At 40.7% G+C, this 11,123-nt stretch overlaps 1 protein-coding gene across 7 annotated transcripts in view; it reads left to right on the top strand.

Moving 5' to 3' along the window:
• Positions 1 to 11,123, top strand: part of Cobl (cordon-bleu WH2 repeat protein) — a 227,738-nt gene that overhangs the window by 137,740 nt on the left and 78,875 nt on the right. The gene's annotated exons all lie outside the window — the stretch shown is intronic.

The following is an 11,123-nucleotide window of genomic DNA, read 5'->3' as shown; positions in this document are numbered from 1 at the left end:
ATTTAACTCCATGCCTTCTTTTTCTTACTTTTAGAAAACCAGCAAATAAGAACAGAATTTAAATAAATAGATGCAAACAAATAGTATCACACACACACAAACAAACAACAACGACATTAAAACACAAAATCAGAAACTGTAACATTCAGGCAAAGACAAAAAGACAAATAAGGTAAAAAAAAAAAAATGTCCAAACAAAGCAATGAGAAACCAAAAAAAAAAAATTAAAACTCAAAAAATACCATTGAGTTTGTTTCGTGTTGGCCTTCCTTTCTAATGGTTGGTTAGGGTAATTCAGTGGCTCCTAAAACAGTATAGACAATTGTAGTTGCTCTTGCTTATCTCTTAGAGGTTGAAGGTAAACTCCTACTGCTGAAGATATCACACAGAACTGAGATGATTTGAATTTGCTCTAACTTTATAAGCTCCTTTAGCTTTCATGGTACCAGAAAATATTCTGCAATCTGCCAAGGGAGAAAAGCAACTAATAATCCTACACAGTTGTGATGCCTATGGAGTACAGAGAAGCTGAAATGTTAGGACATCCATAAAGCTGTAACAAGTGACACACACATATTGATGGTGACCTAAGGCTATCTAATTGGACTTACGGCCTACTCATCAGAAAAGAAATATTGTCTAGTATTAGAAACCTAGCCAACTTCCCAGGGCTAGTGACGTTATGGGTTTGAAAGAGAATCTACTGTTGCCATTTTGCTCTATAACTATATCAGTATAACTCCTTATCTAAATTCTAAATTTTATACCCACAGATAAGTGTAACTCACACCCCTCATCAAAGAAATTTCTCTTTGCAGCACATGGAGACCATCACGGAAAACAACAGCTATATAAACCATGTTTTCTATAGAATAGTATTATCAATGTGCTTAAATTCAGGTAACCAAAATAGAAAGGCAAATATTGTTCTCTGAGAACTCTGTGTTCCCTTAGAAACTCTGACTTAAGGCAGCGCAGATTTGATGCTGAGGTGCCTCTGGGTGTCCAGGTTCTCACAGGCTACATGCTCTTGGTAGGGAAGAGCCAAGACTGAGAGTAAGAACTCTGCATCAGCTCCCCCACAGGTCCCTATTTTCTGTGTTTCCTGTTCTCCCATTTGGTCATCATAGGGACTGGAAGGGTCAGATACTCTTTCTGTCCTAGTTAAGTGGCATGTTCAGTGTCGATGGCCAGCAGGTACAGACCTCTAAGCCTGACTGTCTGATTACCGTCAGGCCAGGCTCTCATCTGCTATCCGTCTTTCCTCACTATTCTGGTGCATTGTATTTATGGACATAGTCTTAGGAATATAGAGTATTTAGATGACATTATATTTAATAGCCATCCTATAAGAATGTGAACAGTTTTCTTCTATGCACACACAAACAAATGGTAATTATTAAAATTGCTAATCCCATTAGTCATTATCTGTATAATGCTTTTCATTTATTCTGATAAAAACAAGAATGGGCAGCAACACTTGTTGAAGATTAAAACTCATACAACCTTTCTAAAATTTGGCAAATTGGGTCACATTTCAACTCAATTTTATTTTGAAAGATATTTCTCCCCATATTAAGTCTTTAGGCACATGGTATAGTATTAGTGACCACAGGTGCAAGTATGGTAGCATCTCCAGCCCTTTTCATCTTGCATAAATGAAACTAGACTTATCAGACATATCTCATTTCCCTCTCCTATCTGCCCCTAGGAACCCCCATTACATTGAGTCTGTGGATTCAAACTATTTTAGAAGGAAATTCACTGTTTTTCTCTTCTTCTTTGGGTTTTTCTTGGCACTAAGGACACTTGTGCATGGATGAATGGCCAGATGGGTGAATAGATTAAAAAGATGAGAAAACACATAAGTGGATGTATAATGATGCTCATTGTACTTCACAACGTATGTGGTTCCGTAGGTCCATGGTTCTACAAAGCTTTGTCAAATATGAGACCCAAAGGGATGTTTCCATCCTCCTTAAGAATGCACATATAATTTCTGTCTTAGTCAGTGTCCTATTGCTGTGAAGAGACACCATGAGCAAGGCAACTCTTATAAGAGAAAGCATTTAATTGGGACCAGCTTACAGTTTCAGAAGTTTAGACCATTATCGTGTTAGGAAGCATGGTGACATGTAAACAGGCATGGGACTGGAGAAGTAGCTGAGAGTTCTACATCTGGGCCTGCAGACAACATGAAGGAACAGCTGCTGGGCCTAACGTGGGCTTTTGACAACCTCAAAGCCCACCTCCAGTGACAGGCATCCTCCAACAAGGCTACTGCTCCTAATCCTTTCACATAGTGCCTGCCACTCCCTCACGACTAAGCATTCAAATCTGCAAGCCTATGGGGGTAATTCTCATTCAAACCACGATACCTGTGTAGAGATGAAAGCTATCCAGGCTCACAGAAGACACCATCTGCTCATTTACTCATCTTGTATGAAGTTCCTATAAAATATCATACCCTAGCAAAGTTGCAAGGGGCCAAGGTGAGAAGCATGACGCTGTGTGTCTCATAGCAAGAAGCCATACTTATCATCTTTTAATTAACTTCTGCCCCCCCCCCCCGAGATGCTTTTGGAACTTGAGTCTGGTGCTACATATAATTGACACGATGAGACTAAGAAACTAAGTAACCAAAGAGGCCCAAGGGAACAGTGCTTTCTATCACTGAGCAGCCCAATGCTCTCTAGGCTGCCATAGCAAATGCACTTAGACCACAGATACCCAGTTCTCGTAATTCTGGAAGGTATGAGCTAGAAAGGCTGAGTGCCAGGGGCTTCGGACCTGGTATCTGATGAGGGACCCTTCCTGATTGTTTGACATCTGTATTTTTGCTGTGTCTTTAACTGGTAGACAGTCCGGGGTCTGAAACTTTATACGGTTTCTGATGCAGTCCATACAGGTTCTACCAGCACGACCTAACATCCCTACAGTCCCCACAGCATACCAGCCTAATACCATCACGTCAGGGCTGAGGTTTTCAGCATGAGCTTGGTGGGAAGATGCAAAACATTCATTTTCTAACAAGATGCTCCAGTTTCTGGTTCCAGAGAGGAAAGAGAACAGAAGCAAGCTCCACAGAACAACTGAACTGGTGTTTGTAGTCTGTGTTCCTCAAAGAGTGCCCTAATGAAGGTAGAGCTCAGGGAAGGGGGAGAGGAAGGACTACAGGAGTAGAGGGATCAGGGACCCCAGGAGAACAACAGCCCACAGAATTAACTAAGCAGGGCTCATGAGGCTCACAGAGACTGAAGTGGCAGTCCCAGAGCCTGCATGGCTCTGCACTCAATTCTCTGCATATATGTTATGATTGTTCAGCTTGTTGTTCCTGTGGGACTCCTAACCGTGGGAGTGGAGGTGTCTCTGACTCACCTACTCTTGGTATTCTCTTCCTCCTAATGGGTTGCTTCACCCAGCCTTGATATGGTGTTTATTACTAGTCTTATTGCATCTCATTATGCTGTGTTTGGTTGATATCCCTCTGAGGCCTGCTCTTTTCTGAAGGGAAAAAAAAGAGAAATGGTGGAGCTGGGGGAAAGAGAGATGTGGAAGGGGGGTTGGAGAGGAGTAAAGGGAGGGGAAATTGCCATCAAGATGTATAAGAGAAGAATAAACAAAAAGAGTACCCTAATGAGAGTATTAAAGTTTTTTTCAGTGTTTCTAAAGCAACACTTTCAAGTACAAACTGGTTTATACGGTGTCCAATCAGCAGATGTTTAGCATATGGGACATTAAGAACTCTAGTGGGAATGGCTAGAGATGGCTGAGCAGTTAAGAGGACCCAGGTCAATTCCCAGCACCCACGTGGCAGCTGAAAACTCTTTGTAATTCAAGTTTGTGTGGATCTGATATCTTCATATAGACATACATGCAGGTAAAATACGAGTGCACATAAATTTAAAAATCATAATTAAAAACAGTTTTAAAAAGAACCCTAGTGGGTTATAGTAGCTTGCAATATCACTGGAAGACATATTTTCATTCAAGCTTCAGGTATTTGACCCTGAGCCACCCGCCCCTGGCCAGGTAGACAATATAAAGAAATAGCCAAAGAAGTCTGTGCCCTTTAAAGGCTGAATGCCAGCATTGCCCATTGTTAGCTGTATAAGCAAGGGCAAGTTCATCTTCCATAGCCTCCGTTTCTGTTCTTTGTAAATGAAAGAAAAGGGCTGATGAGATGGCTCAGCAGGTTAAAAACATTGTGACCCGAGCCTGATGACCTGAATTTGCGCCCCAGAACCCATGTGAAGGTGGAAAGAGAGAAACAATTCCACTGTAGTTGTTCATTGTTCTCCACGTGTGTTGCATGGCACACTCACGCCTCTACACATGTCACAGACCCCCTATACACACAATAATAATGAATTATTTTGGAGTTAGAGTAACTATCTCTTCAGAAAGGGTCTTTGGGTGGTCCTCTGAGAAACACTTGACAACTCCAATAAATGTCTAATAAATGTTTGTGGGTGCCATTGTTCGTGTTTTCTTGAAGTCTATAAACCTTTCTGCCGAAAACCTTTGTTTGAGCATGGTAAATCTCCAAAAGCTTCGGGAAAGCGCTCTTGCCCATTAAGACTTATCTTCACTGGAGAGCCTCAGACTCTGCCAAGCCCTTTGCGAGCACGCTGTCTTAATTAGCTTACTATGAGTGGTCCTGTGGCTGGAAGGCACCTGCTGTTCCACAAGTGCTGGCTGAGTGGGAAGGATTGGCTCTGCGGAAGCATTTCAGTGGTGGTGTGAGGCAGCTTTGGCAGGGGCTCCGGATGCTAATGCTTCTCCTGATCCGTAATGAGGAGGGAGCAGTGGCTGTCTTTCAGCAGGTGAAATTGCTTTTCCAAATCGGGTAAGCCTGAATTGTTTCCCCCTTCCCTCTCCTAATTAATTCCAACCTACTGTGGACGGGCAGCAAAATTCTAGAACATACCACTATACAGACATCACTGGGAGCGTAAAGACCTCTGTTAACCAGTGTGGACTACAGGGGGAAAAAAAAGAAAACACAGACCCCCAAATCACAGTTCAGGGCAGTAGCATTTCCATCCCAGGAGATGGTATAAACCTTACAGAATTATCCATCCTCCACTGGCCTTGAACATGTTGAGGTTGGAGATTGTACGTATCATTGGATCTATTGTGGAGTCAGTCACAGAAACAATGACTCGGCAGCTTCTTGCTGATTAATTGAAGAGGTTAATAAAATAATGACTTGTACCAAAGTCTCGCTGTATTTGAAGAAGTGTTTGAGAAGCAGGATGTAGTTGATCATCTCTATCATCCAAGTACTCAGAAGGTTGATGCAGGAGGATAATAAGGAGTATTCATATATACTAAGTTCCAGGCAACCCAAGCTACAGAGAGGGACCCAAATTTCAAGACAAAAACATAAGAGAAGGAATAAATATTAGGATGTGTGGGTTAGAAAGTAATGTAGATATGAAAACCCACGGTGTTGAATAACCACAGTTAATGAATGGGTTAGGTTAAGCCTAGACGAAGAAGCTTATGGCCAAAAGGCTTTATGGCTTTCAGTGTTAGCAGCAACTTCAGTGGGTGGAAAACAGAATTGCTGTCAAAGACCAAACAGTCTTGCCTACAAATATCCCACTAATTGGGTACGAGGCAAGTTGCTGCTCCAGGGTGCTGACTCACCATAACAGCAATGCCATGCAGGCCTTAGAAGTTAGAATACTGTACCATAGTTGATCTCTGCAGAAACATTGCAAGGTTTGCCGTTCATTCATTTGAAAACATGCTGGTGGCATTTTACAAACTCAGTGTGAGCTAACAACCTAACAAAGATTCTTTATAGTATTAATGTGATAAAACAAAACCACAAAAGTAGAATCTCCATCACCCTTAAGTGTGCACTAGTGAAGACCCACCATCAATTTCTAGCACCTACATCAGGTAGCTGTAGCTGCCTATAAGTAACTCCAGTTCCAGTAGATCCTGCACCCTTTTCTGGCTTCCTCAGGTACCTTCATGAACATCATGCATATATAGACAAGCAGGTGCATGCATATAAAAATAGAAAATGATAAATCTTTGTAGCTTAGTAAAAAATTGAGGTATTTGCTCCCTGGACAGATCTCTCAAACTGTTTCATGTTAGATAGCTATACTTTCTAACTACTTCATCTCTCTCTTTCCCTATTCCCTATACCCCTGACAACTACTATTCTACTTTCCATGACTTAGGGTTTTGGCTGTTACAGGAATCCCATGTGAATGGAATCATGCATTATCGTTTTGTGACTGACATGTTTCACTTAACAGAATTTTCCAAAGGCTTACCCATATTGTAACATGCTTTATAGTTTCTTATTTCTTGAGGCTGAATATACTTTGCATAATATATTCAATAATCATCAGAAATTTAGGTTGTGCATGACTCTTGGCTATTTGGAACAGTGATACAACCAATATGGATATGCACATATTTATTTCAAATTCTACTTCAGTCTTATTTGTAGTTCTTAATGTATACACAAAAATAAGATCATGGATTATATAGTAATTCTATTTTAATTATTTGAGGAGCTAACATACGTTTTTCATAATTACTGCATTGTTTTCATATTAGTATTTCCTATTCTTGAGAATTTTGTACATATATACAATGAAGAATTATCACTTATTCCCTCATTTCTGCCCTTCAACTCCTCTCATCCAACATGGCCTGCTCCCAACCTCATGTTTTGTTTTGTTGATAACCTGCTAAGTCCAATTAGTGCTGTCCATATGTTCATGGGCGTGGGGCCATCCACTGGGGCATGGGAAACCTACCAGTGGCCATACATTAAAGAGGAAGAAGAATTCTTTTCTTCCCTCTGGCAGCTATCAACTGCCAATAACATCTGAGTAAAGAATGGGGCCACACAGCACTTCCACTATCAGTTCCCAGATTTTAGTTGGGCTGCTCATGTGACTATGTGTAGGCCTTGTGTGGCTGGTGTAGGTTTCTGAGTGTGGTAGACTTGTTGAGTCCAGAAGTTTGCATTTCGAAGCACTTCTTCCCATCATCCTGCTCTTAGATTCTTTCTGCCCCTTCTTTCTTGTTCCCTGTGCCTTGGGGGTGATGAGGGGGTAGGTTGAGAAATATGTCATATTCAAAACAGAGAATTCAGTCATCTCTTCTTCGTACTTGGACTGTCTATACCACTAAGCCTTGACTACTGTACGCTGCAACAGCAACAACAAAATATTCTCTGATGGAGGCTGAAGTTGAGAAGTTGAGAGCAGCCCAGGTCTATTAATATAAACGTGAATATTTACAGGACAATTTAACAGCATGGCTACTTACCAAAATAACAATAGCTGTTTTAACTCTAGGGCCTATTACTGCCTCAGCTGTGGGTGTTTCTTATCAGAATTATGTGTATCAGACATTGTCTTTTCTGGGACAGGCCTCAAATCCAATCATGTGATTAGTTAACCAATAACTCAATGCCACTATAGTACTAGTGGGCACATCGTGCCTGATAGGTCGGTATTGAGTAAGACCATTGTTGTCTCCCACTCCCCCGGCACTGTGAAAGCTGGCTAGCATGTGTGTTTTGAAATCAGTTGGAGATTTATTTCTTTTTTCATTGTCTTCAGCAATAGAGCCTTATCAATAGAGTACTTACAGTAAGAGCAATGACAATAGCCTTTGTTGTTTTGGAGAACTCTGGGGCCTCGCTTACCAGTAACTTCTAGGAAGGTACCTCAGGCCTTGCAGTGTAATTTTTCATTAATCTAAGTCTTTTGGAAGTGGTATTATCCACCTATGCAGGGTAATTCCATTCAGACCCATCCCCTTTTAAGATATATTTTGGAATTAGCTTACTAGTGACTACAAAGTGTGACGTCATATATCTTCATTTCTGGCTAATCTGCCCACTGTTTTCTCCTCTTCCCCAAACCCTGTCCCCCCCATCCCCACTTGATTATTTTATTCCCAGTTTTGCCTCTTTCTTTTCATTACATGTATTCCATTATCCTTCCACGTATACTTTTTAACTGCGTTGTAAAATTGTAGATTTTCATATGGTTTTCTATATGCCCTCCTTTGTGTTAACTTTCCCCTCCCCACTTCTGCCATAGCCCCTCGTCCCTTTCTGCTGCGGCCTTCTACCCCCAGTATCCCCATTGTCTACTTTCACGGTAACTACAATCCCTTACTGTCCCTCCCTCTCTAGTGGCTTACTGTCTTATGGGTAGGGTTTCTATTGCTGGGATAAAACACCATTACTAAAGGATTCTTGGGAGCAAAAGCTTTATTTTATTTCCACATCCACATCACGGTACATCATCAAGGAAATGAGGGCTGGAACTCAAGGCAGAAACATGTCTCAGCGGGCTCCCCTCCATTGCTGCTGATGTCCTTTGGCAGTTGTCCCATGGTATTGCCATCTGCAAAATTCTGGGGTCTCTGCAGCTGGGCTGTACCTTCACTGGTAGCTTCTCCTGGGGTCTCTTCAGGGACTTGACTCTGCTATGTGATGTGAAACATCAACCTCTCTCCATGAGCTCTAGGGAACCTGCTGAGATTGAAGCTGTGCTTCCTCCCACAGTCTCTCCTGGCCACTTACTGTGGCATCCCTCAGTTGCTCTCCATGACCCCTTCATGCCTTCAAAACCAACAACACCTTGGTGATTCTTATACCAGGTTCAGCTGGCAGCATGAGCCTTGTCCCCATCTATACCACAGCTTCTATGTGCTGACCCTGAGGAAATACTCCCAGAAGATTTCACCTCAGTGATGCTGGCCTCCATTTAATTGCACCTGATTTCTGAGCCTCAGCTGACCAGAATCAGTTGTCCCCATAAAACAAAGCTTTTACTCTAGCTGTGATAATCTCTTGTTAATTACGGCTGATTCTTAATCTCAGATGACCAGACACCACAGATTTTTAACACAAAAATACCACTCAAACGTCCCCAGTAGACTCACAAAACTCACTATCCAGCTAGTATTCTTTCAGCTGAAGAAAGAAAGCACTTTCAACAATCTTTTAGTGGAGGTCTGGTGATGATGAATGCCCTCAGCTTTTGTTTCCTGACAAGGTCTTTATTCCTTCCTCGGTTTGAAGATTTGATTATTTTAAATAAATAACAATTGTGTGTGTTTATTCGTGCCGTGTAATCCTTGATACATTGTAGAAATAGTTAAGCTAATCAATTTACTTGTTACCTCAACAATTTGTCTTTTGGGGGTGGAAAATATTAATCATCTATTTTCTAAGTAATTTGGTAATGTACATTAGAGTGTTAGGAACCATGGTTACCACCAGGTAACAAGAAAATTTGTTCCAGTTTAGCTGAAAAATGGCATCTTTTGATTAAAACCTCCCTTTCTCTCCTCTGTATTCTCTCCTCCTATGTATTCTACAGCTTCTTTCTATGTTCGTACACTGGCAGACATGTAGATTATCTGTGTATTGGCTCTTGTGAGTAACCTGAGAGAGCAGATAGCCCTTCAGCTCACTTATGCCCCTTCCTTAGCAAATGTACCTCGAATGGGACTGCCTAGGTCATGTAGTTCATATTTCATGAGCCTACATGCTCTTTCTTGGGAATGACTACTAACTCAAGTTTCTTCTAGTAGTGAGCAATACTGCTTTTTTCTATATCCTCTCCAGCTTCTCTTATCTTTCAAAATAATAACCACTGTAATAGTTGTGGTGAGGTATTGTGGTTTTAGTTGCCATTTCTGTGATGATTTGCATTATTGACCAGTTTTCATATATTTGTTGCTATATGAAACAAAAAAAAACTGGTTTTATTTTTTTAAGGCAGGGTTTCACACTGCAACTCAGGTTGTTCTAGAATTCTCTCTGTATTCCCTATTTCACATCAGATTTGTACCAATCCTGCTTTAGCCTACTGAACAGTAGGATTAAAGATGTGAGTTACATGTCTGGCTTCTATTGACTGTATGGTTAGACCCTTTGGCTATTGTTCAGTTGAGTTATTTTTGTACTGTTGTTTAGGTTCCTTATACAGTTTGTATGTTATCCCTGTGTTGAAACATTCCTCCCAACCAAATTCTGTTATTCTGCATTTTTTTTGACTTGCTATATAGAGGCCCATTTAGTTTGATCCCACTATATTATTTTTTGCTTTCAAAATCTTATAAATTTAACCAATGAGCGCAAAAGTACAAAGCATTGGTAATAAAAACTGAGCAAGACTCAAATAAATGAAAAAGATATTCATTGTTTAAATATTAAAAGTATTAGTGTTATTAATATATCCATAACACCCAAAGCAATCTACAGGTTCAATCCAGTCAAAATTCCAAAGTCGTTTTTCATATGGGCTGAATAAACAATCCTATGATTCACATGAAACTGCAAAAAGACCCCCAAATAAACCAAACCCCTTGAACAAAAACCAATGAAACAAACAGCTGGAGAGAATACTCCATGATTTCAACATACAGTATGATGTGTTATTAAGCTACTGTAATCACACCAGCAGAAGATCACATAAAAATAGATGAGTGGCGAATGAGATAGGTCGGAAATATACTCACCAGTTTGCAGTCACCTGACTTTCAGCAAAGCCACCAATGAGTAAGAGCTTCTTCAATAAACTGTGTTAGGAAAACTGAACGTTCATATATAGAAAAATGAAATTGGACTTTTCTCTCACCCCGTGCACAAAAATTAGCTCAAGATGGATTTAAAAGCCTAGAAGTAAGTCCTGAATTCTAAAATTATAAGAAGAAAATATACAAAGAAAACTTAGTGACATTAGTGTGGGCAGTTATTGTAGGTAAGATCTCTGCTTTTAGCAGATAGTTTTGCCAGAGTGTTCTTGGTTGTCATTCTGTTTTCCCTCACAACTCCGAATATACCACCCCATCACTTCTGGCCTCCACAGTTTCTTCTGAGAAACAAGCTTTAACTTCATGCTCGTGTGTCGCATTTAACAGTCCCTTCTTGCTGCTTTGGACTGATTCTTTTTGCCATTGACTTTGAATGCTTTCCTTGACTCCTGGTGTCCTTAGTGTGCTTTGGGTTCATTTCAGTTTGAGTCCTTGGATCTCCCTGAATTTTTAGATAGGATGATTTTGACTATTTCTCCACGTGTGTGCTACCCTTGTCCCTTTCTTCTCTTTCTGGGACTTCT

The sequence above is a fragment of the Alexandromys fortis genome, unplaced genomic scaffold (assembly GCF_014885135.2).
Source record: "Alexandromys fortis isolate MF-2015 unplaced genomic scaffold, M_Fortis_MF-2015_v1.1 scaffold_7, whole genome shotgun sequence".
In the NCBI taxonomy this organism is placed as follows: domain Eukaryota; kingdom Metazoa; phylum Chordata; class Mammalia; order Rodentia; family Cricetidae; genus Alexandromys; species Alexandromys fortis.
This window is presented reverse-complemented; position numbering and strand designations above follow the sequence as displayed.